This window comes from Molossus molossus, unplaced genomic scaffold (assembly GCF_014108415.1).
Source record: "Molossus molossus isolate mMolMol1 unplaced genomic scaffold, mMolMol1.p scaffold_m16_p_1, whole genome shotgun sequence".
Lineage (NCBI taxonomy): Eukaryota > Metazoa > Chordata > Mammalia > Chiroptera > Molossidae > Molossus > Molossus molossus.
In genome coordinates this window covers 188,558,880-188,586,044 of record NW_023425344.1, presented here as the reverse complement: position 1 = coordinate 188,586,044, position 27,165 = coordinate 188,558,880, and the positions used below count along the sequence as shown (strand labels likewise).

The following is a 27,165-nucleotide window of genomic DNA, read 5'->3' as shown; positions in this document are numbered from 1 at the left end:
AGTCCTTGGATGAGGATTAAAAAAAAATAAATAAATAAAGCTAAGTGCTTCTCCAGTCCCATTCCATTCCTCCCTCCCCAGGTGAGAGATTCCTTTTGTATGAGTTTTCGGAGTTCTCAACTGTTAACCCTCATCATATTGATGATGCTTATTTACTTGTCTGCATTCTACAGCATATCATCAATGAGGGCAAGGATGCTGGAGAAATCACTAGCTGAATACATTAAAATAAACTCAATGTTAAAGAAGAGCACATGACGAAAATTTGACAAATTTTTATCAACTGAAGCAATGAAAATATAAGATCAAAAGAAAACACAGAATAGGGCCCTTATGCCATTCACTCTACTTCTATTTTAGGCACAGCGCTTTAATACAAAGACTTCACAAATCTTTACTACATTGATATTACAAAGGGGTCAGAAGAGAAAAGATAACTTATCCGAGGCCACAAAAATCAGTGGGCAATATGGATTTAATTAAACCTGTCAATTCTCCCTGGATCGGTCTGATATCCTTAATTCCTAGATACAGGATGCCAAAAGTTGTATGGTTAGCAGGCTGGGAATGCTGGGTGGTTAAGTCATTCCTAGGCTCCTCTATTAAAAACATATCACCACTTCATGGTGAGGCTTGAAAACCAGGTTACATACAGATGGGGACACTGAGGCACAAAGAGGTTAAATCACTTGCCCAAAGGCATCGAGCTTTAAAGTGACAGAACCTAGATCTTGACTTCTGCTTGTTTTGTTGGACAAGGAGGCCTTTCCGGAAAAAACAAAGAATGTCCAAAGAATACCAGTAACTGAGTTGGGTTAAAAAAAATTTTATTAGGGGAACAGCAGTGATCAAAGCTGGAAAGGTATTTGGGGCTGTACTGTGGAGGAGTTTGCACCAATTTGGGCATAATGGCATAGTCCAGGTGTCAGCAAACTGAGGCCCCCCAGGCCAAACCTGCTGTTTTTTGGGCCACAAGTTAAGAATGGTTTTTACAGATTAACAATCACAATTGATCTGATGATAGAGAACATTAACTCTGAGCTCCACTTAAGTGAAAATGTTCTATTTCCCATAGGAAAGGATTCCATTCTTCTCATTAGACAAATATGACAAAATACTATATTAAATTATTATTATATTTTTGTTTCATCCATAAAGTTTGTGAAACTTTAAAAAAAGCAAACAAACAAAAAATCACATATCAGTGTGGCCCTGTCCAAGTAGCTCAGTTGGTTAGAGCATGGTCCTGCTATGCTGTGAGTTGGATACAGGGCACATGCAAGTAGTAACCAATGAATGCATCAATAAGTGGAACAACAAATAGTTGTTTCTCTCTAAAATCAATCAATAATTAAAAACATACACAAACATATCCGTGTGTTGGGTATCTTAGCAAATCAGCCCATGTAAATTAAATTCATAAGGCTTTACTTTGCAAATCACCATACCTAACTAAACTTTTGCTGCTCTCTTATTAAATACAACACAACAAAAATCTTGACATGTCAGCCACAAAAAAAAAGCACATCTCTACCTTTGGTGACCGTAATCCAACGGAACTCAGAGAGCAGTTATTAGGGTCTACAAAGTATGAGAGAGCATCAGAATTAAAAAAAAAAAAAAAAGCTACAGGAATCTACACGTCATAAACCGGACCATCCTTGTTCCTCCCCTTGCACCTCAACAGCCACTCCTGTCCCAGCCTGCCTCGTTGAATCCAGGGGCACTTTTAAGTTAAATCCTGGCTGCCCTTCCATCTCCCAGCACTCTGCTAAGCGCCTCGGCTTAATCTCGGAGCCCGGACTCCCCGTTTCTCAGCATTCATGCCGGAGAGACACGGAGGTCAGCACCTGCCCTTCGGTTCCCCACTCCCAGCCCGAGGAGGCGGGAAAGCGCGGCGGCAGGCCGACTGCTCCCGGCGCACATGGCCGGCCGCAGCTCCCACCCCTTGCCGCGCAGGCGCCGGGCGAGCCGGGACTTGCGGTCGCCGAGAGCGGATCATTCCGCCGCTTTCTTTGTGTGGCTAAAGCTCTAGAAATGGCCTATTTCCTCCCCCGCCGTTAAAAACGAAAATCGGACCCTCTCGCCCCTTCTTCCCTCCGGAATGGGGTCGGGCAGTGGGTGGGAGGGGGCTCTGCTGACGCGGTCCGGGGCGGAAAGGCTCAGACGCGGGGCTGCCGAGGGCCGGGTCCGGGAGGGATGCTGGGAGCTTTGACTCACTCGCACACGATGTGTCCCTCCGCGCGCAGCACGGGGACTTTTCGGTGGGGATTTTGGGCGCCGACCAGACGCGGCATTTTCGGAAAATAGCGCCCTGTGCAGCTGAAGCGCTTTGTGTGTAGCGGGGCCGCGTCAGCCCGGCCGGGTACGAAGCGCCTCGGGTCCCCGCACCACCTCCTGCTGCTCCCCCGTCGCCGCTCCCGAAGCTTTTCCAGGTCAGTGCGGGTCTGTGTAGGGCCCTGTTACCACCGGATGTGGAAGTTGATCTCTTCGCTGGTAAAAAATAATTCCACTTCCCCCGGAACCCAGATCATCCCCGCGATTTCCTGTTTATTGCATTAAGGCGCCGGGTTTCCGGGGCTCCTGGCCCCGCTTATTCCGCGGGGGTCGACGGGGTCGGCCTGGGCGCCCGCTCCGCCCGCGCCGCCGGCGCGCATTGTCCGCTGGGCACCCCGCTTCTGGGAGGGGCGGGCAGACATGGTGGCGGCCGCCGCCCCCTCCTCGGCCCCGGCGCGCCGCGGCCTCCCCGCCGCTCCTCGCCGGGCCGTCCCGAGTGGCGGTCCCGGGGCAGGGACGGGGTCGGGCCGGGGCATCGGGGGCTCGGCGGGCGGCGGGCGGCGGGCGGGGGAGAGAGGCAGACACGACCCGGCCTCGGCGCCCGCCGCCCCGGCGGCCGCGGATCTCTTTGTCTGGGCGGCCTGAGCGCCCTGCGGGGCTCGCCGGAGCGGGAAAAGGGCGGCGGCGGGGCCGGCCCCGGGCGCGCTGTGCCTCGGAGTCCCCGGGCCCGGAGGCGCTTGGGCCGCGGCGGGAGCCGACGGTCCCGACAGGCTTAACCGGGGAGCGCGTCCTCTCCCGCGCGGGGCTGCCACGGCGACTGCCTGGGCCTCGGGGACTGGAGTCCTGTGGGCACGACGCCTGCCACTATGGATACTGGGACCTGCTTTTGGGACTTGGCCGCCGGGATCTGCGGATGCATGGCTTTGGGAAAGAAGTTTAAAAATTTGCCAGGTCATCTCTGCCTGGGCACCGTTAATCAGTGTGTCTGCAAGTGGGTTTCGTGGAAGCGCTCCCGCCGTGTGCTCGGCGTGCCTCGCCTCAAGGGTGCAACGTGAAAACTGAAACCAGAGGAATGATGTAGGCCCGCTTTGTGTGTGTTTTCCCACTTTAAGCTTGTTTGCAGTACACAGACTCTTGCTTTAAACCTGATTGGACTGCGGCGAGCAGACATCTGTTCAAAGGAGGGGCAGAGACCACAGCGATTCTGAAGGGGGCTTGGTAGTGTGGAAATATTTTAAGTGCTCTCTCCGGACAATGATTTGCTGTCTGGATTCAGGCAAGTTACTTTCTGAAGTACAATTTTCCCCTGGAAAGTGGTTTGGTGTAATTAGTAAAGGATCCTTGTCACTTGCCATCTCAGAATTAAAGATGCACTATCATTTATGATGTAGAAGTTAACGGTCAAAAATTCTTTTTACAGATAGCTTACTTTATTTCACATGTAGATGCACCCAGCTTGCTTTAAATTTCTCAGTGACATAAACCATCAGCCTTGACACTTCCACTTTCAGGCCCAGACTTTGAATTTAAGGAAACTAAAAGATTTTATTTTTCTGCATTTTCCTCTTTTTAAGTATTTAACAAAAATAAATTCATTGCATGTTAATATAATGACATATTGGTCAAAGACTGGCATTGTTTTGCATTTCTACAAGTCTTTGAAATGTCTGGTGAATGGAAGACAGCTAGATTCTTAAATCTACTTCTGCATTCAGTCTGTTGTAGTATCACCATATAACCTCTGGAACAATCCACTGTATATTCATGGCATTTTTTTTTTTTTTTTTAACTGAGAAATGTATACTTTCTAGCTGGTGCTCACCATACAAGTCAAATCAGGATATTATACCAGACACATTTTTAAAATATGGATAAGAAGGCTGATTTCGGTACTTTTTTCTTAGGCTCTAACTTTTTTCAACTTGGGATTTAGATGCATAAACAACATCACAAGTAAAGATTGCATGATCCCATGTGATTCTGGAGACTCGGGAACATTTGAAAAGATTTTAAGAAATTAAACTTGAATTTTTAATTCCACAACTTACTTTTAATGATGTACACAAATAAAATGTGAGTTCTGTATTGGATGTGCTTGTGAAACTTGCATGTAAATGTCATTTTGAAGATAGAACACTTTTCAAAGCTCTGTAGGAGCCCTAGACTTAAAAGGAACCCTGCAGTGAAACTTTTGGTAAATAATACTTTTGTCATGCATATATTTACCTTCAAGGTAACTGTTATTTAGAGTTCTGTAACTTAGAGTTTTATATCTCTGAATTAATCTGAGTTTTCTATGTTGAGGGGCAGTTATACTGTAAATGTGTGAAAATTTAAGGCCATACTTTGATTTACTGGTTTTGAAATGAAGCTAAATTCATTTCCAGTTGTTTCTGTGAACTCTAGTCTGGTTCTGTCAGTCTAGTTCTCTGTTTCATCAACAGGAAGCATCTGGTCATTCTTCATGTAATTGTTAGAAAATGCCAGGTATATTTTTGATGTTTGCTATTCAAATGAAAATAAATATCAGATTGGATCTTGGTTTGCCCCTGACCCCCTCTTTCTGAGATGAATTTATAATGGGCTACATCTTTCATAGAAAGAACATTTTAAAAAAATTTGCCCTTGTGTACCTCATGAGTTAGAAATAGCAACAGGTAGAGCAAACAAGTCATAAGGAATTCAGAAATTACTACATGAACTTTTGAATCATGACTTCATTTTGAGCGTGCATTTTGGCGGTGAGGTGTCCTTTTGCAAGTAGCCTAAGCCTGAATGAACTCACCAGTGGATTCCATCGCCTCTCTCTGCAAACATTAGAAAACAAGCCAAACAAAACAGAGTTCAGGGCAACTTAGTTTTCTAATTAGTATCATTTCTTTGGCTCCATAGCTTTCCAACCAGTAAGCATATTTCTATAACACTAATGTGTCTACAGATATAATTAGTATTCTACTTAAATTTTCTGAACATGTTTGTTTCATTGTGCTCTCTAGAAGGTATAAATCTTTCAAATCTCAGTACTAGGGCTTGTGTTTCCTCAGAGTATTGACAGCAGTGCTCTGCACAGAGAAGATACTTTGGTGTTATCAGCTGTCAGTTCAATCTTTGGTGGGCTAGTACACCTTTATTTGGACTAAGTATGTCCATGATGTAAGTGTAGAGGCTTAGATTAGCATGGAGTAATTTTTCCACCGAATGTAAATCCATGTGCAGGGCCATTGATACGTTTAGAAATAGAAATCTAATCTAAAACTCTTATCCCTAGTTCTCTTACCTTTTAATGGGAATAATTGTAAATTGGCAGTTAGGGCAGAAGATGCTAATGCACAAATAGAGAATGTGGAAAAGACTTGATTATTTTAACTGCTTGTAGAACCAACACTGTAGTATATATATTTTAACGTAAATGTCATCCTGAAGTTGGTAGAACATGGTATATAAAGAGCATGATGTTAGCCCTATTTTACTTCATACTGGTTGTATTATACCTGGGACGTTATGTCAGCTTTTTAGGTTGCATACCATCATAAGTGGGACCTTGAAGCAGTTCTCAGACTTTATATTAGAATCACCTGGTGGGCTAATTAAAACAAAACAAAAATCCACAGAGGCCCAAGCTTAAGTAGCATAGGATGTGGGCCACTGTGTTTTTTTCAAGTTTCCTAGGTGGTAGACACTCAACTTTAAAAACCAGAGGACTGACCTGGCCAGTTTGGCTCAACGGTTAGAGTGGTAGCCCAAGGACTGAGGGATTAAGGGTTCGATTCCTAGTCAGGGGCATGTGCCTGGGTTGCAGGTTCAATCCCTGCCCTGCTGGGGTCATGTGGGAGGCAACCAATCAATGTGTCTCTCACATAGATGTTTTTTTCTCTCCCTCCCTCTCTCCCTTCCACTCTATCTAAAAATCAATGGAAAGATATCCTCAGGTGAGGATTAACAAGCCCCCCTCCCCCCCAAAAAAAAACAAAAAACAAACCAGAGGACCTTGATCATGGAGGAAATGAAAAGGAGGAAAGGTTGAAAACATGTCTGGCTCCAAGGAAGAGAAGCTCCTCTAAGAAATGATAGTTGTCTATAAACATTTGGAAGTCTGTCACACAGATCAGGTTTGATCTAACTAGAAAGAACTAGGATCAGTGCGTAGAAGTTAGGAGGAGGCAGATTTCAACATTCCTCCAAGAAAACTTTTTCCAAAACAGTAAATATATATTGTTTTGGGTGGTAGGTTGTCTACCCTCACTTGACAGTATTCAGGTTGGGAACTTTAGGGAAATTGATGTGCTGAGTGAGGATTTGGGCCCAGTGTCCTTAAGTTCCCTACAAATTTTGAGATTTTTATGAAATACGTTTAAGTTTGCAGGTACAAAGGTGGAAGAGCTGATTGAGTGAAACAAGCTGGTTAGCTTAACTGGATCATAGTTTTTATTTTCTTGGGTAAAGAGAAATGAGTGTCCAGTGAGAGCTATTTGATGAGGTCTTTAAACCCAGCTGTAATTTGACAGACTCAAAAGCCTTCTGATGTGAAAATTTCCATTTAAGGGAATTTATTTTGATGTAATAAAAATACTATTAAATTGGTAGCTTGGGAGCATACCAATTACAGCATTGTTGATAATAAAGCTATGTATTAACATATTTGCATCCCCCCCTTAATTATATAAAGTAGACAATATTCCATTTTTTAGAAGAGAAAACGGAGCCATAGAGAAATGAGGTAGCTTGCTCAAAGTAGCAAAGTTAGTAGTAGAGCCAGGGTTTGGATCTAAGCTGTTTGATTCCAGAGCCAGTGACTTTTTTTTTTTAATCCTCACCCGAAGACATTTTTCCATTTTTTGTACAGATAGAGTGGGAGGGAGAGAGAGGAAGAGAGAGAGAGAGAGGAACATCGATGTGAAAGGGACACATCGAGTGGCTGCCACCCGCACGACCAACCAGGGCTGGGGACAAACTGCAACCGAGGTACATGCCCTTAGCGGGAGCCGAACCCGGGTCTCTCCGGACCGCAGGCCAACGCTCTAACCGCTGAGCCAAACTGGCCAGGGCAGAGAGCCAGTGACTCTTGATGTAAAATTATAAACAACCTAACTATTTCACAGTGATTGCTGGGCTATATCCCTACAGTAGGGTACTGCCTATTCATTAAAATGATGTTAGAAGAATGTAAAGACATGAAAAGGTGTCTTGGTATATAGAAGTGGAAAAACATTTAAGAAACAATTCCATTTTGGTTAAGAAACATATATTGACATCTGGAAGGATAACGTGCCACATTGTTCAGTGGTTATTTCTGAGTGTAGGTGATTATTGTCTTTTTTCATATCCAAGATTTTTAACTTTTATGAATATGTGTTGTGTATTATAATTGAAAAGATATTAAGATGTTTTATGTTAATTAAAGTTAAAGATATTAACATAAGCTGAGGAGTTTGGATTTTATACTATGCAGTCGATGCAAGGTAGGAATTCACATAATTGAGAATTGTAAGTGAAGGAAGTGGTTTTTTTTGTTTTATTCCTTACCATTCTAGAAATAATACATTAATTGAATAGAGAAAAATATCATTGATGCCCACCACCCTACAATAATAATCAGTTCTCTATTTTGTTATGTTTTCTTCAACTTATGTTTAATGTTTAAAAAATTTTTTTTCTTTATTGGTTTTAGAGAGAGGGGAAGGGAAAGGGAGAGAGAGATAGAAACATCAATGAGAGACAACATCAATTGGCCGCCTTCTGTGTGCCCCGCACTGGGGATCAGGCCCACAACCTGGGCATGTGCCCTGACCGGGAATCGAACAGTCTGCCCTTTGGTGCATAACCACTTAGCAACATCAGCTGGGCTTATGTGTTATGTTTTATTATTATTTTTTTAATTAACTAATTAATTTTTGTTACAGATGTTTCTCCTCCCCCGCCCCCAGCCACCCTCCTCCCTATCCTGCCCCTCACTGCCTTATGTGTAATGTTTTATTTATTTTTTTATCCTCATGTGAGGACATTTTTGCATATATCTTCAGATAGAGCAGTAGGGACAGAGGGGAGAAGAGAGAGAGAGAGAAACATCAATGTGAGAGAGACACATCGATTGCCACCCACACGATGTGAGAGAGATACATTGGCTGGTTGCCACCCACATGACCCCAACCAGGGTGGGGACAAACTGCAACTGAGGTATGTGCCTTTATTGGGAACCGAACCCATGACTCTGGTTCGCAGGCTGATGCTCTAACCGCTGAGCCAGACCGGCCAGGGCATGTGTAATGTTTTAAATATATTAAAATGTATTCTAGCCTAGTCACTCTCTAGCTATATGACTTTAGGCAACTTGTTCACTCTATACCTCAGTTCCTCCTTTGTAAAATGGGGATAATTATACCTCCTTCACTGTGGTTGGGAGGATTGAATGAGCTACTGCATATAAAGTGATCAGATCAGTGTCTTGACACGTAGTTGATAATTCAGTAAATGTTAGCAATTACATGCCTGGCTGGTGTGGCTCAGTGATTGAGAATTGACCTATGCCCCAAGAGGTCGCCAGTTCAATTCCTGGTCAGGGCAAATGCCCAGGTTGTGGGCCGGATCCCTAGTGGGGGGTGTGTAGGAGGTGGCCATTTGATGTTCTCATTGATGTTCTCTCTCATCAATGTTTCCTCTCATTGATGTTTCTCTTTCTCTCCCTCTCCCTTCCTCTCTAAAATCAATAAAGAAAAACTGTAAAAAAATGTGAGCAATTATTATTATAGGGTCTTAGCCCACTAAAACCCTTGGAGTTTACTAGTTTTGGAATTAAGAATTTTTTTGGATATAGGCATGGTAATAATGTTATATAACCTTTCAACAGAGTCCCTCTTAAATATGTTACTATTTCTGCAGGAAAATGTATGAACATTTACACTAAATGGGGTAAATAAAGAATATAAATAGCTTCATGTCAGTTCAGGTCAGGTTTTTACTGCTAAAGAAACTTGGCAATCCATGATGATTAAAAAATCAAAAAAATAATAGAAACTATTTACTTCCATTTCCTTTGATTAAAAAATATGCTAAACCCACCAGTACTGTGATTCTGTTGCATAGTGTAGAATCTTTTCTATAAGAAGCTTGAGAGTTCCTCTAACCCAGTTAGCTTTTTTCTCCCATTACACTTAAGGGATGAGACACTTCTATTATAGTGGTTTACTACAGCAGTGATGATTCTTTTTTATTTTTTATAATAGATGTTTATTTAAAGTAATATATTTGAAACCCAGATGGTTCTAAATTGTACATTTCAGGTTTAACCAACATAATTAAAATATCGAGGACAGGTGCATCTACAGATTTTGATTACATGATTGCTTCTTGCCCATTCTTCTCTTTCTTTTCTTTCCCGAATAACCTTTTTCAGATATGGTTCAAGGTAGAATTTATCCTCCTCGTATTTTGTACACTGCTCTTTAGGCAGGATCTGCTACCTCGGCCCTCGTAATGCAAAACACTCTGTTATACAGGTTCTTAGGAAGCCTTCTTGTACATTGTCATCCACATATATTGTCTCGCATTTACCCCAGTTTACTAAATCCTGCAGCATTGTAATACCATTTTGAATACCCTCCAGCTACTGGCTTGATGCTGCAACAGCAGGCCGGCTCGCCATTTTGACCTGATTCTGAAGCATTGCCTACTCATAGATTCTTAAAAGAAGCTGAAGTGGAGGCCAACCTAGTGCCTATCTTTATATATCTTCCTATTCTGTAAATGTGAAAATTGAGGTGGATATTTATCCCAAGTCATAATATTATAAACTGGACATTGGAATTAGGAGACTTCATCATGATAAATTTATTGGATATGTAGCCACTCTGACTCCTCCTTTGTGTCTACAGCACTTATCATGTATCCAAACAGGTAAAACATTTTTTAATTCTAATTTTTTATTAAAGTATAGTTGACATACAATATTGTGAGTTTCAGGTGTACAGCATAGTTATGCAACATGTATATACCTTATGATGTGATCACAATAAATCTAGTAACCATCTGTCACTGTACAAAGTTTTGATGACACTATTGACTGTATTCCATATGCTGTATATTACATCCCCATGACTTATTTTATAAATGTAAGTTTGTTCCTCTTATTCCTTTACTTTTTTTCACCCATCCCCCAACCCTCTCCGCTATGCCAGTCATCGGTTTGTTCTTTGTAGCTATGAGTCTTGTTTTATTCTTTTTGTTGTTAATCCTCACCCAGGGATATTTTTTTCTATTGATTTTTAGAGAGAGTGAAATTTGGGGGAGAGAGGGAAAAGAGAGACAGAGAAACATTGATTGGTTGCCTCCTGCATGCACCCTGACCGGGGCTGGGGATTGAACCTGCAACCCAAGGACATGCCCTTGACCAAGAATCCAACCCTAGACTCTTCGGTTCTCGGGATGACAATCTAACCACCGAACACAGCAGTCAGGACAGTTTTTCATTTGTTTTTTAGATTCCATATAAATGAGATCATATGGTATTTGTCCTCCTCCGTCTGTCTTATTTCACTTAGCAAAATATCCTCTAGGTTATTCATGTTGTCACAAATAGCAATATTTCATTTTTTATGGCTGAGTGATAACTCCATTGTGTAATACCACATATTTTTTTTATAAGTATGTTTTTATAGATTTTTTTAGAGAGAGAAGAAGGGAGAGAGAAACATCATTGCGAGAGATATATATCAACCAGCTGCCTCCTACACACTCTCCACTGGTGATCGAGCCCACAATCTGGAAATGTCCTGGCCGGGAATCAATCTGGGGCTTCTCAGTCCATGGGATGATGCTCAATCCACTGAGCCACACTGACCAGGCTGTAATACTACATCTTTATCCATTCATTGATTGATAGACACTTAAGTTGCTTTCATATCTTGGCTAGTGTGAATAATAGTGTTTTAGTTCATTTGACCTGTTATAAGTAAATACCAGAGACTAGGCAGCTTATAAACAACAGAAGTTTAAAAAAAATTTTTTTTCTTTCTTTTTTATCCTCACCCGAGGACATTTTTCGATATTTTTTTGTTCAGATAGAGTAGGAGGGGGAGAGAGAGAGCGCGAAACATCAATGTAAAAGGGACACATTGAGTGGTTGCCACCCACATGACCCAACCAGGACCGGGGAAAAACCGCAACTGAGGTACATGCCCTTAGTGGGAACCGAACCCGGGTCTCTCTGGACTGCAGGCCGATGCTCTAACCGCTGAGCCATACTGGCCAGGGCCAGAATTTTATTTTTCACACTTCTAGAGGCTGTTTGGTCTGAGATCAAAGCACCGGCATGGTTGGATGTTGGTGGCAAGTCTCTTTCCGGTTGCATACTTCTCTATTTTATAATCACATAGTAGAAGGAGCAAGGGAGCTATCTCAGGTCTCTTTTCATAGGGAAATTAATCTCATTCATGACCTATCTATCTTCATGGCTTCATCTTATAATACCATCATCATTTTGGGCATTAAAACTTTAACATACAAATTTGGGCAGTGGGGGAGGACACAAAAACATTCAGACCATAGCAAACAGTAGGTGTGTATGTGAATGATCTAAAACATTTCCCTTACATCCCAACTAGCTTGTGTGAACACTTTGATCTTTGCCCACATGATTACTCCATCTATGTTCCTTTATTCCATTCATTGGGACCCTAAATTTCTCTGTCTTAGCTAGTTCCTGTATGCACGAGATAGAGCCTGTACTTGACAAGAGTCACCTCTTTCATATTGTACTAGGCTCCTGTTGTCAAATCTGCTACCATCTGTTTTTGTTTTTCCTCACAGGTTGCAGTTTATTTGTAGAGGAAGGTGGGTAATTATGAAGATATTTTAGGCTAACTCTGAATTTATACTTAATAATTCCAATGGGCTCTTGCAGCTTCTTGGCAATTATTTTATTATATTTATTTTAAAACTTATCTTTATTGTTGAATGTATTGCAAATGTCCCCCATTTTTGTCCCCATTGACCCCCCTCTTCCCTGTTCCCACCCCTCTCTTGCCTTCTTCACACTATTGTCTGTGGCCATTGGTTATACATATATGCATATAGGTTCTTTGGTTTGTCTCTCCCTGCCCCCCCCCTTCCCCTGAGGTTCATCAGTCTAACAACCAATTTGTATTTCTTAATCCCTTCACCTTTTCCACCCATCCTGGCAACCAACAAAAAGTTCTTTGTATCTATGAGTCTGTTTCTGTTCTGCTTGTTCATTTGGTTTTTAGATTCAATTGTTGATAGATATGTATTGCCATTTTTTAATCTTCTTCAAGAAGACCCTTCAACATTTCATATAATACTGGTTTGGTGGTGATGAACTCCTTTAGCATTTTTTTGTCTGGGAAACTGTATATGACTATCAATTCTAAATGATAGCTTTGCAGGATGGTGTAATCTTGGTTGTAGGTTCTTGCTTTTCATCAATTTGAATTCCCCTCAGTAGTTGGTCCAATTCACCCCTCTATGTCTTCTTGCCACTCCCTTCTGGCCTGCAAAGTTTGTTTTGAGAAATCTGACAGTCTTATGGGAGCTCCCTTGCTTTTCTCTTGGCTACTTTTAAGATTCTCTGTTTGTCTTTAACCTTTTGCATTTTGATGATGATGTGTCTTGGTATGGACCTCTTTGGGTTCATCTTGTTTGGGACTCTCTGAGCTTCCTGGTCTTGTATGTCTGTTTCCTTTACCAAGTTACGGAAATTTTCTGTCATTATTTTTTTAAATAGGTTTTTAATTTCTTGTTCTCTCTCTTCTCCTTCTGACACTCCCATGATGCGAATGTTGGACACACTTGAAGTTGTCCCAGAGGCTCCTTACACTATCATTTTTTTGGATTCTTTTTTCTTTTTGCTGTTCTGATTCGGTGTTTTGTGCTTTCTTATATTCCAAATCGATAGTTTGCTTCTTGGTTTCATCTACTCTACTATTGATTCCATGTAAATTATTCTCTATTTCATTTAGTGCATCCTTCATTTCTGACTGGTCCTTTTTTATGTTGTTGATGTTCTCACTAAGTTCCTTGACATCCTTATAACCAGTGTTTTGAACTTGACAATTATTTTATAAATCTCAGGTTTTTCTGTTGTCTCTATCTTCTTCTTCTCCCTCAAAAGATACCATTGACTTCTTAATAGAAAAAATAGAGTACAATTTTGCACATTTTTTTATTGTCACCATGAAAATAATCTCTATTCTTTCATCTTATTCTGTAACCCGAATGGAAGTGGAATCTTTTGCTTTTGTAGGAATCTTGCTGCCATGCCTTTCCTCTCATCACTTTGATCATTATCTGCAATCGTTGTTTCTCTCTGCCTTCAGGTATGTACAGACCTCTATATTTGGGGAGGAGAAAAACCAACTTTGACTAACTATTGCTACTATTTACAACTATCCTTGTTTCTCTTTCAAAAAAACTTTTAAGATTTTAGTTAAAATTGCTACCCTTAGCTCTTTTGCTACTTCTTCCTTAACTTGCTAGTCATATTCAGACTATTTTCAAGAAACATCCTTCTTGCCAATGATATTGTCTTCATACTGATTTTATTCAGCCAGTCATGTGCCACTTAATAGAGGGGTTACATTTGTTAGGTGATTTTATCATTGTGCAAATATCATAGAATGCACATACTCAAACCTAGATGGTGTAGCCTACTACATACCTAGGCTATATAGTATAGACTATTGTTCCTAGGCTTCAAGCCTATATGCATGTCTCTGTATAAAACAACATGAGATTAAATCAAACACAAGAAACAACGATGCAATCAAGAGATATGGTAAATATGAGGTGTATGAGACTGCTGCTGGCATAACACAGTGTACTGATTTATAGCAAACTTTTTTTTAATAAGAAGAAAGGGTACATTCTAACATAATGATAAAAAGTATAGTATAGCCCTGGCCAGTGTGGCTCAGTTAGTTGGAGCATTGTCCCATACACCAAAAGTTGATGGGTTCGATTCCTGGTTTTGGGTTTAATCCTGGTTGGGGGCATGTACAGAAGGCAACCAATCAATGTTTCTCTCTCACATCAGTGTTTCTCCCCCCCTCCCCCCCAAGATTAATAAAAAAATGTATAGTATAGTAAAATACATAAACCAGTAACAGTCACTTATTATCATTATCAAGTATTATGCTCTGGCCCTGGCCAGTTTGGCTCAGCGGTTAGAGCGTCGGCCTGTGGTCCGGAGAGACCCGGGTTCGGTTCCCGCTAAGGGCACATACTTCGGTTGCAGTTTGTCCCCGGCCCTGGTTGGTCGTGCGGGTGGCAGCCACTCGATGTGTCCCTTTCACATCGATGTTTCTCTCTCTCTCTCTCTTCCTCTCTCTCCCTCTCACTCTATCTGTACAAAAAATGGAAAAATATCCTCGGGTGAGGATTAAAAAAAAAAAAAAGTATTATGCTCTGTACATAATTACATGTGCTATGCTTTTATACGACTGGCAGCGCAGTAGGTTTGTTTACATCAGCATCACTGCAGACACGTGAGTAATGTGTTGTGCTCTGACCTTAGGATGGCTACGCCCACACTAGGTTATAGGAATTATTCAGCTCCATTATAATCCTATGGGACTACTATTGTATATGTGGTCTGTCATTGACCAAAATGTCATTATAACATGAAGGAATATATTGATTTCCACTTAGGCCTCTTAACGTTCTTCCTTTCCTTGCCCTTCATGTTAGTGTGCCATCCTGGTTTTCCCTCTCTGACTACTACTTTCTGTTTCCTTTGTTGTTTCATGATCCTTTTACCACTGTCATCATTCCCCTCGGTGGTTGGTCCAGTTCTCCCCTCTATGTCTTCTCTCAGGTGGATGTTTTATATGCCGATGCTTCCTAAATGTGTTTTCTCTGAGTATGTCCATCACTTCAATTTTTTTTTTATTTGTTGATTTTAGAAAGAGTGGAAGGGTGGCGAGAGAGAGAGGAAGAGAGAGACAGGAAGACACCAATTTATTGTTCCACCCTTTCATGCATTCATTGGTTGATCCTTATATGTGCCCTGACCAGGGATCAAACCCACAACCCTGGTGCATCTGGATGACATTCTAACCAACTGAGCTACCCAGCCAGGGCTCCATCGCTTTTGGATTTATTATTACCAAATTTCCAACCTGTTCCATTTTTCTTTGTTAACTTCATCATCGTGATGTCTAAATCATAAAATTTTCTGTGATTACATGTCTCTTATTTCTTATAGCCATCAGTCAGCATAGTTCTTCACTCTTCACTGGATCTCAGTTTATCTTAGGATTCTGCATTGCCTGTTATTTGCCCTTTCTAACTTTAGTCTCCTTTCTCCAGATCCATCCTGCATATGGCTGCCAGAATAATTGTCCTAAAACTTTTTGAGCTCAGCTGGTGTGGCTCACTGGTTGAGCATTGACCCACGCACCAAGAGGTCGCCAGTTCTGTTTCTGGTCAGGACACATGCCCAGGTTGCGGGCCTGATCCTTAGTGGGGAGTGTGCAGGAGGGGGCCAATCATTCTCTCTCATCGATGTTTCTATCTCTCTCCCTTTCTCTTTCTCTAAAAAAATCAATAAAAGGAAAAAAAGAATCATAAAATAAAAACTGCTAAAAATAAATAAATAAAACTTTTTGAACACATTGCTACTAAACCTAAGCAGTCTAAGGAGAGAACATGTGGTGTTGACCTTTGTACTCTCCATTGTGCCAAGCAAAGTGAATTGAACTTGTGCTGAATAAATGTTTGAATGGATCACCATTTGCTCAAAATGTTGAATGATTCCCAATTGTCTGCAGGATAAAGTCCAAACTCTACTTTCTGGTTTTCAGACCTTTTCATATTATATTCTTCTTCAACCTCATTGTTTTTACTCCTTAACATTATTATCAAGCTCATATTTCCTCTGTAATATACCATGTTCAGGCACAGCTCCATGTGTTCTTCCTTTTCCTTTTCCTTGTCTGTCAAAGCCTATTCAGAAATGTTTGCCCTGTGCCAGGCACTGTTCTAATCTCTGGTGTTACAGTAATGAACAAAACAGAAGACAAAGTCTCTGTTTTCTTGGAGCTGGCCTTGGGGTTGGGGAGGAGGAGGGGTACTGCAAACACATGTCAGGTGGTAATGAGTGCAGTGAAAAGGAGTAAAACTGGATAAGGGGATAGAATGGTGGGAGATGGTTGTCATATTAGGTGGTCAGGGGAAGCTGCTCTCTTTGGGTGTCTGGAACAAGGGAGTAAACAGTGCAGTTATCTAAGTGAAGTACTTTCTAGGCAGAGGAAACATGTCCAACCAAGACCTCAAGGTGGGAACATGTTTAGCTTGCTAGAATAATAATTAAGATTTGTGTAGTTATAGCAGAAAAATAAGGGTGTGGGGGGGTTATAGATGAGATTCGAGAGGTAGTACACATTTCAAATGGTTAAGTCCTTTATTGAAGAAGTCTTTGACAGCATCATTTTGTTTGGTAATTTAAAGCTTTTCTGAATTCATATAACTTTCAAATTATTTTTTATTGTGACCCACAGTAAAAAATGTATTTTAGCCCTGGCCAGTTTGGCTTAGTGGTTAGAGTGTTGGCCCGTGGGCCAATGAGTCCCGGGTTTGATTCTGGTCAAGGGCATATACCTCGATTGTGGTTTTTCCTTGAGAGGCAACCAGATGATGTATGTCTCTCACGTCGATATTTCTCTCTCTCCCCCTCCCACTATCTAATGATAAATAGAAAAATATCCTCAGGTGAGGATTGGAAAAAAAAAAAGTATTTTACATCATTAGTGTATATACATGTTTTGTGTGTGTGTGTGTGTATGACTTCAATTTTTTTAGTGTGTAGGTTTTTAGTATTTATTGTAGTGCTGAATAGAGAGGACTTGTTTGAATAGCTATTGAGTGGTATGCTAGACGTGGCTAGATGCTGAAATATGCACACAACTAAGATAAACCCTGCCTGACTTCTTGAAGCTTATGGGAGAGGAGAGCTTGTAAACAAATTGTTCAAAATATGGTGGGATTTCTATATTAATGGAAGTAGGCTCAGAGCACAATGACAGAGTGGAGGAATTTTTTTTTTTTTTTTGCTGAGAAGGTAAAGGGGAGCTTGTTGGAGGAGGTAATGTCTGAACTGGGTTTTGGAGGAAGAATATGAATATTTGGTCAGACAAATTGGGATAAGGAAAAGACTTCTCGAGCAGAATAACATATAAAGGGATGGTATTATGAGAATCCAAGGGGAAAGTGGTAAGTTTAAGTCCAATATAGCCAGTTTTTCCTCTAGTGATGAAACATAGCACTGTTTTCTCCATTGTGTGGTAGAAGAAGTTGGTCTACATTTATGGGCTGTGTTGTACCCCCCCAAAATTACTTTTTTTTTTTTTGATAGTTTGTTCAGATAGAGTGGGAAGGAGAGAGAGAGAGAAACATCGATGTGAAAGGGACACATCGAGTGGTTGCCACTCACACCACCCAACCAGGGCCGGGGACAAACTGCAACTGAGGTACGTGCCCTTGGCAGAAACTGAACCCGGGTCTCTCCAGACCGCAGGCCAACGCTCTAACCGCTGAGCCAAACCAGCTAGGGCAACTTTTTAAAAAAATCCTTACCCAAGGACATTTTTGCATTCATCTTCAGATAGAGCAGGAGGGAGAGAAGAAGAAGGAAGAGAGAGTGAGAGAAACATCGATGTGAGAGAGACACATCGAGTGGTTGCCACCCACATGACCCCAACGAGGCCGGGGACAAACCGCAACCAAGGTACATGCCCTTAGTGGGAATTGAACCCAGATCTCTCTGGTCCACAGGCTGATGCTCTAACTGCTGAGCCAAATCGGCCAGGGCAAAAAAGTATTTCTTAAACATTAAATTTTCATACGTTACAGTGTGAAGTTCACTCTATAAGAAATATTTGAGAATTGAGACCTACTTAAGAAATGGTAGGTGGCCAACTACTTAAATTAGTTTTCACTTCAAGTTAATCCTATGGTATTTTATAGATGATTGGAATACATGATTATATGTATGTATTAGAAAGCTATTTTTATAAATTTGACCACAGTTTAAGACTTTGGTAATGTTAAATATATAAAAATTTTGCCGTGGCTAGTTTGGCTCAGCTGTTAGAGCATCAGCCTGCAGACCAGAGTGTACTGATTTCAGTTTCCGCTAAGGGCATGTACCTTGGTTGCAGCTTAACCCCAGCCCTGGTTGGGGTTGTGTGGGTGGCATCCACTTGATGTGTCTGTCACATCGACCTCTCTGTCTCTTCCTCCCTCTCTCATTCCCACTCTATCTGAAGATAAATGCAAAAAAGGTCCTCAGGTGAGGATGTATATGTATATGTATATGTATATGTATATGTATATGTATATGTATATGTATATATGTAAATTTTAAACAGACTGGGAGGAATATTTGCAACATATATAATAAACCAGAAATATACATAATGTACTCTTACTAAGAAAGTGACATAGAAAAATAAAGACTATGAGCAGGCAGTTTCAGAAAAGGAAACATAACTGGCCAACAAACATTTGCTGAGATACGCAATTTCATTAATTTGAGAGCTACATATTAAAACATAATTTACCATCATATAGGCAAAACTTAAAAAAGTTTGGCAATATTAAGATTGGCTATGTTTTAGGGTAATAATAAATACTATGAACTATTGTTGGGAGTATAAATTATATAACTAATTTGGGGGTATAAATTGGTATGGGTAGTTTGGTAGTATATTAATTTAAAATGCTCTTTCCTATTGTAAATAGCACTGCGGTAAACATAGGATTGGTGTTTCAGTTTTCTTAGGGTATATTCCTAGAAGTGGATCATTGGGTCAAATGGCAGTTCCATTTTTAATTTTTTGAGGAAACACTATATTATTTTTCACAGTGGCTGCAGCAGTCTGCATTCCCACCAGCAGTGTGCTAGAGTACTCTTTTCTCTATATCCTCTCCAACACTTGTTTGATGATTTATTGGTGGGAGTCATTCTGGCAGATATGAGGTGATATTTCATAGCTTTTTAAATTTGCATCTCTCTGATGATTAGAGATATTGAGCATTTTTTCATGTCTCTTGGCCATTTGTATGTCCTGTTTGGAGAAGTGTCTGTTCAAGTCCTCTGCCCATTTTTTAATTGGATTGTTTGTCTTCCTTTTTTTGAGCAGTGCTCTTTACAATAGCTAAGATCTGGAAACAACCCAAGTGTCCATGAGTAGATGAGGGGAGAAAAAGCTGTGGTACATTTACCAATGAAATACTATGCAGCTGTAAGAAAGAAAGATCTTTTATCCTTTGAGACAACATAGAGGGACCTTGAGAGTGTTATGCTAAGCGAAAGAGCCAGTTAGAGAAAGACAAGTACCAAATGAGCTCACTTATTTGTGGGATATAATGAACAAAATAGATGCAGAGACATGGAAGTAGGGAACAGACTGACAAACCTCAGAGAGAAGGGGGATGGGGGTGGGAAGAGATAAACCAAAGAACTCATATGCATATATGAGGAACCAATGGACACAGACAACAGTGTGGTGAAGGTGGGGGAGGGTAGAGGGAGCAGAAAGGAGAGTGTCAATGGGGAAAAAAGGAGAGACATCTGTAATACTTTAAACAATAAAGATAAACTTAAAAAACTAAAATGTTATTCCCAACAAATCTGTTTATTTTCCACACTGGAGGAATAATTCTATAGGTGCATAAGGAGACATGTAAAAGTATGTTCATTACAGCATTGTTTATAAAAGTAAAAAACTGAAAAAATAAACAAAATGAGCAAGTATATTGGTGTATTCATACTGTAGAATAACAATAAAAAAATAAATACATAAACTATTGCATGATAAGTTATAGAGTATATACAGTATGATAGCATTTATATAAATAAGGAAAATGCCAGATCAATATTATATGCATGCAAATGCAAATAATATGGTCTGGTAAGATAAATACTAAACTGATAATAGTGGTTAACTCAGGGATGGTAGGTAGAGGTTTGGATTTTAGAAGTAGAGATAAGGAGGGATGATCAGAGGAAACAACCTTTTCAGTCATTTTTAAGTTAGAATGTTATAGTGTATATTTAAAAATTAATTAAAAATAATGATCAGTGTGGCAATAAGATGGACAATGGTTGGGGAAGGATGGGAGTCCACTTAAGGGGTACTTCATTAATACAGTCATGAGAATGCAGTGGCAGAGAGAATGGTGAGAAAAGGACAAATTTAAAAATGACACCAGGGCAATTTGGCAATATCTATCAAAATTACAACTGTATTTATCTTTGTCCCAGTAATTCTACTTCAGGGAACTTATCTTTCAGTTATATGAAATGAAACATCTACAAAGTTATTAATTGTAGCATTGTTTATAATAGCAGTAGTGTCTATCTATAATAAAATAAGTCTTATACACACAGCATACTCAGCAGCTGTACAAAAAAAAATGAGGAAGCTCTGTATGAACTAAGAGGAAGAGAGATCTCCAGGATGTGTTAAGTAAAAGCAAGTGCAGAATGGTATGTAGTAATCCTGTCTTTTGATAATTATAGAAACACTGGGAGGATACCCAAGAAACTATTGAAAATGGTTACTTATTGTGGCTGGCAGGAGAGTGGGAACAGTGTAAATGCTTTCATTGAGACTTTTCAATGCATACATTTCCGTGTTTGGATATTTTGAGTTATATGAAATTACTGCCTGTTGAAAAAAGAAATTAAGAGAAAAAGAGATGTGAAGTAGACCCTAAAGGACTCGATGACCAACTAACTAACTATGTAAAGACATGAGGGAGAAGAAGGAGTTGAGGATAGCTCCTGGATTTCTCATTTGTGAGGTAGAGAGGGTGGTAGCATTGTCAGGGAGTACAGGAGGAAGATTAGGTTGTGGCATGTGCGTGGGAAGTTCTGGAGATGCTAATTGAAAATTTCTTACTCCTTTTTAGTTTAGTGTGTGTGTATATAATTTATGTGCTTTAGATATGTAGATATGTAACTTGACCTTATCTATACATGAATATTAAATAGTCATCAATAAATATTTTTTATCCTTAGATTACAGACATTGATATTCTAGGTTTTATGGAGAACAGCTTTGTAATTATGTCATAATTTTACAGTGAAATGGGGACATTGGTATGCACAGATTTAGTGTATTTAGACATAGAGACTGTATATCTGATAAGTACATAGCTTATGTGGAAAGTAGGAACTTGATTTATCAACATGGTTCCAACTTAATTACACCTGAAATTTGAAAAAATAGAAGTAGTTTTGAATGAGGAAGTACTCTTTAGGATAGATGAGATTATATTATAATTTTAAAAACAATATTAAAACTGGTTTAGGGAATTTTATAGTAGAGGAGAAAAGTATTTTTTTTTCATCTTCACCCAAGGATATGTTTTTTATTGATTTTTAGAGAGAGAGGAAGGGAGAGAGAGACAGAGAAACATCAATGTGAGAGAGAAACATTGATTGGTTGCCTCCTGTATGTGCCCCAACTGGGGATTGAACCTGCAACCTAGGTATGTGCCGTGACTGGGAATCAAATCCACAACCTTTTGGTGCAGGGGATGATGTGCTAAGCGACTCATCCACCCAGCCAGGGCCACAAGTGTTTTTTAATAGTTCATTTGGGAGTAACTGTATATAAGAGAGTTTCACCCTAATAGAGGAAAGGAGTCACAACATTGTGGGTGCCTAAAAAGCTCTTGCAGTATAATTTGAGGTTTAAAATTTATTCAAGTTACATTTCAGAATTGATTTTTGAAGTCTTTATTTCATATAACTTGTCCCTGGTTATATTTGGCTAGAGTCAAATAAGTAAAAAGGAGTACACAGGTAAAACACATACATGTCAGTACTTGCAAATTAATTTAGTTCTTTTCTGAGTTTATGTTAATAAGGACTTGGCTGTTGAATAGAAATAAAGAGTTGTTAAGTAATTCTTGCTTGAGATTTTAAAATTTAACCATTTTATATCTGAAGAGATGTTTTACTGGAAATCATTTTATCAATGCTTTAAAAATTACAAATAATGTCATATATGGAATCCTGTAACAATTGGAGATGATCTTGTTTAAGTGAGGGTGAAACTGTTATGTCACCTCCAAACTGTGCTTATCCTCTTTACCCACTGCCTTTATTGGCACTGCCTTCCTCTGGAGCTCTGGGAAGCACAATTTGAGAAGTGCTGACTTGGGTTGGGCTCCAGTTTCGTCTTAGATGGACTCTTACCTCTTACATATTTTTGATGTGTTCAGTTGAGTGAAAGGATGATCATAGCTTAGTGGATAGAAATTAATTTTAATTCAGGTAGCATTTAACTAATGGTTCTCAATTATGGGTAATTTTGCCTTCATGGGCCATTCAGCAATATCTGGAGACTTTTTTTTTTTATATTTTAAAATGGAGGAGAGGAGAGCGCCACTGGCATCTAATGGGAAAGAGCAAGGATGCTGCTAAATATCTTTCTTTTTCTTTTTTTTTTTTTATCCTCACCCGAGGACATTTTTTTATTTTTTGTTCAGATAGAGTGGGAGGGAGGGAGAGGAAGAGACAGAGAGAGAAACATCGCTGTGAAAGGGACACATCGAGTGGCTGCCTCCCACACGACCCAACCAGGGCCGGGGACAAACTGCAACCTAGGTACATGCCCTTAGCAGTAACCGAACCCGGGTCTCTCCAGACTGAAGGCCAAGGCTATAACCGCTGAGCCAAACCGGCCAGGGCACTGCTAAATATCTTAATGCACAGGACAGTCTTCCACAACAAAGAACTCTCAGGTCTAAAATGTTAGTGGTGCTGAGGTAGAGAAATTCTTGATTACTTGAATGTCAACTACGTGTGCAGCACTGTTCTAAAGTACTTATGGGAGCAAATGACAGTAACAAAAAGTCTTGTCTCTATCCACAAGAAATTTATAAACTAGCTAAACCATCTCAGACTTAACAAGTTAGTGGCCAAACTCTTAACACCTGACTCACCCTGTTCCACTCTGCCATCTTTATTTCAATAAGTAATCCTACTTTTCACCAAGTTGTTCAGGCCAAAAACCTAGATGTCATTGACTCTCCTCTTTTTCTTGTATACTGACATGTAATAAGTCAAGAAGTCCTGTTAGCTCTACTTCAAAGTATATCTTGCATTTGGGTAATGGTGGACTAGATTATTTAGACCACTCCTCTTATTGAAAACAACTAAAAATGCTGGATAAGATATATAAAATACTACCTTTCAAGCTTTGAAGCACTGAGAAGATAAGGGAGTCTGGCAAGTCAAATTCTGGAAGAAAGCCTAAAACAAGAGAGGTTAGCAGAATACCTAGATAACTGATGCCACTTTTACCCTGAGTATGGTTACTGATATCAACAAATTTAGGTAATTTAGACTTCTGATCATCAGCCATATGGGGTAAGGCAGACAAAATCAAGACCCATAGCCTATCCAACACATGGACATGTAAAGTCTTTTAAGGTATTCTTCCTTATAGGCTTGGACTCCATAGTTTACACCTGAGAAATAAGGATGAACCAGAACTAACCCCTGCCCCTCTTTCATTACCTACCTCCCAGCCAAATATTAGGGACTTGAGCACAAGTGGTCTTGGCATTGAGCAGAACAGGAGAACAAAAGAAAGGAAACAAAAATCTCTGTAAAGTTGCAGCCAAAGCCTAGCAAGATAAGAGAACCTTAAATCATGATCTAACTTAGATTGGTCCCTGACTGGTAGTGTCTCTTAGGGTACTTGGCAGAAACAAATGCAGTTGTTTCCTAGAGGAATACTCCTTCATCTTAGGCATTCCCTCAAATAATTTTTCAAAGACACCAGCACACAGAGATAACCAGGTGTACAAGGAGACAAGGAAATAGACAAGAAACAGCAGGAACAACAGACAGCAGAGAAATATTTTCATAGGCATAATATGTTAGAGAATAAATGATAAAACAACCATGCTTACCGTGTTTACAAATAAGTGACAAACTGCCCTGGCTGGTTTGGTTTAGTGGTTAGAGCATTGGCCTGCAGACCAGAGAGTCCCAGGTTTGGCTTGTACCTCGGTTGCAGTTTGTCCCCAGTGTCGGTTGGGGTCGTGTGGGTGGCAGCCACTTGATGTGTCTCTCTCACATTGATGTTTCTCTCTCTCTTCCTCCCTGTCTCCTTCCCGCTGTATCTGAAGATAAATGCCAAAAAAAAAAAAAAAACGTCCTCAGGAAATAGGAAACTAAAAAAAAGAAAAAGCACTGTAGATTTGAAAAAAACAAATACAACTGCTGGAAATAAAAAAATACAATAACTGAATTAAAACTTAATGTTATTTGTAGCCTATTGGACACATCAGAAAAATTATTGACCTGGAATATAGACCAGACAAAATTTCTGGGATGTAGCTTAGAGGCAGGAGGATAGAAAAAACAAACAAACAAAAAGAAGACAGGATAAGAGATACGGAGCATGGCTTAAGAAGATCTTATTTGGAATTTCAGAACAAGAAGAGAGAGAGAATGGGGCATTTAAAGAGATGATGGCTGATATTTTCCAGAACCAATGAAAGATACCAAACCCAGGATTCAATAATTCCAACATAGCCTGATCAAGATAAAAATAAGTCCATACCTAGACACGTCATAATGAAATTGCAAAAAAATAGTGACAGAGAAAAATCTAAAAAGTAGCCAGAGAAAAGATAACTATCAAAGGAACAAGAATTAGATTAACAGATGACTTCTCAGCAGCAACAGTTAAAGTCAGAAGATAGTGAAATGATATCTGCAATATGAAATGGAAAAAGCTTGCCAATGTAGAATTTTACACTTAGTGAAAATATCTTTAAAGAATGATGATGATGCCCTGGCCGGTTTGGCTCAGTGGTTAGAGCGTCAGCCTGCGGTCCAGAGAGACCCGGGTTCGGTTCCCGCTAAGGGCATGTACTTCGGTTGCAGTTTGTCCCCAGCCCTGGTTGGTCGTGCGGGTGGCAGCCACTCGATGTGTCCCTTCACGTCGATGTTTCTGTCTCTCTCCCTTCCTCTCTCTCCCTCCCACTCTATCTGTACAAAAAATGGAAAAATATCCTCGGGTGAGGATAAAAAAGAATGATGATGATCCCCTGGCTGGTTTTCCCAGTGGTTAGAGCGTCAGCGTGAGGTCCAGAGAGACCCAGGTTTGGTTCCCGCTAAGGGCACATACCTCGGTTGCAATTTGTCCCCGGTCCTGGTTGGGTTGTGTGGGAGGCAGCCACTCGATGTGTCCTTTTCATGTCAATGGTTTTTTTCCTCTCCCTCCCACTCTATCTGAACAAAAAATAGAAAAATGGCCTCAGATGAAGATTAAAAAAAAAAAAGGTTGATGATCAAACAAGTGCTGGTGAGGGTGTGGAGAAAAGGGGACTCTAGCACACTGCTGGTGGGAATACAGACTGGTGTAGCCACTATGGAAAACACTATGGTGTTTCCTCAAAAAATTAAAAATTGAATTGCCATTTGATCCAGTGATCCCACTTGTAGGAATATATCCTAAGAAGCCTGAAACACTAATCAGAAAGAATATATGTACCCCTATGTTCATAGCAGCACTATTTACAATCACTAAGATCTGGAAACAGCCCAAGTGTCCATCAATAGATGAGTGGATAAAAAGGCCATGGTACATATATACAATGGAATACTATGCAGCTGTAAGAAAGAAAGATCTCTTATCCTTTGAGACGACATGGAGGGACCTCGAGAGTATTATGCTAAGCGAAATAAGCCAATCAGGGAAAGACAACTACCACATGATCTCACTTATTTGTGGAATATAATGAACAAGGTGGGCTGATGAACGAAATAGACCCAGAGACATAGAAAGGAGTATGGTTCAGACTGACAAACCTCAGGGTAGGGGGGTGGGAGGGGATGGAGGAGATGAACCAAAGAACTTACATGCATGTATGCATAACCAATAGACATAGACAACAATGTGCAGGGTGGGGGCAGGATGGGGAGGAAGGTGTCTAGGGGGGAAAAGAAACATCTGTAACAAAAATAAATTAATAAAAATTGGAAAAAAAAAGAATGATGATGCAGTAAAGATATTTAAGTTTAAATAGTCATATGCACCACATTGGTCCAATTCTATAGGATATACATTGGGTAAAATGAAATTGATCCCACAACAGAAGAGTAAAATGTATGAAGGGCTGAAAGGTAAAGAAAGTGATATATATTTGGAAAATAAAATGTGATTGTATCAAACAGTAAAAATATCTAATAGATTAAAGGCAATAAAGAAGGGGATAAATGGAGTTTCAGGTTCTAAGGTCCTTGTATTTTCAGAAGGAGGGTAAATTAAAAAACAAAACTCTTTGTATAGAAAATTTGAAATATATAAAAGGAAAAAAGGGTATAATGAACTTCCATGTATTTATTACCCAGCTTCAGAAATGATCCACTCATGACTAATCTAGTTTCATATATATTCCCAAATTATTAAAAAAAATGTTTTTCGTCGATGTTTCCCTCTCTCTCTCTTCCTCTCTCTCCCTCCCACTCTGTCTGTACAAAGGATGAAAAAATGTCCTCGGGTGAGGATAAAAAAAAAAAAAAAATGTTTTTTAGCCCTGCCCGGTTTGGCTCAGCGGTTGGAGTGTCGGCCTGCGGTCCTGAGAGACCCGGGTTCGGTTCCCGCTAAGGGCATGTACCTCAGTTGCAGTTTGTCCCCGGCCCTGGTTGGGTCATGTGGGTGGCAACCACTCGACGTGTCCCTTTCACGTCGATGTTTCTCTCTCTCTCTCTCCCTCCCACACTCTATCTGAACAAAAAATAGAAAAAATGTCTTCGGGTGAGGATTAAAAAAAAAAAAAGTTTTTTAAGTTTTTTTTTTTCTTGTATTGATTTTAGAGAGAGAGGAAGTGAGAGGGAGAGAGAGA

At 40.1% G+C, this 27,165-nt stretch overlaps 1 protein-coding gene across 2 annotated transcripts in view; it reads left to right on the top strand.

Moving 5' to 3' along the window:
• The first annotated feature begins 2,223 nt into the window (after positions 1-2,223).
• Positions 2,224-27,165, top strand: part of GABPB1 (GA binding protein transcription factor subunit beta 1) — a 66,111-nt gene continuing 41,169 nt past the window's right edge. Inside the window, exon 1 of one of the 2 annotated variants that reach the window (XM_036265595.1) lies at positions 2,224-2,435. The gene's annotated coding sequence lies outside the window, so the exon portion shown is untranslated. The remainder of the gene's footprint in view (positions 2,436-27,165) is intronic. The other variant, XM_036265586.1, reaches the window with a different exon arrangement.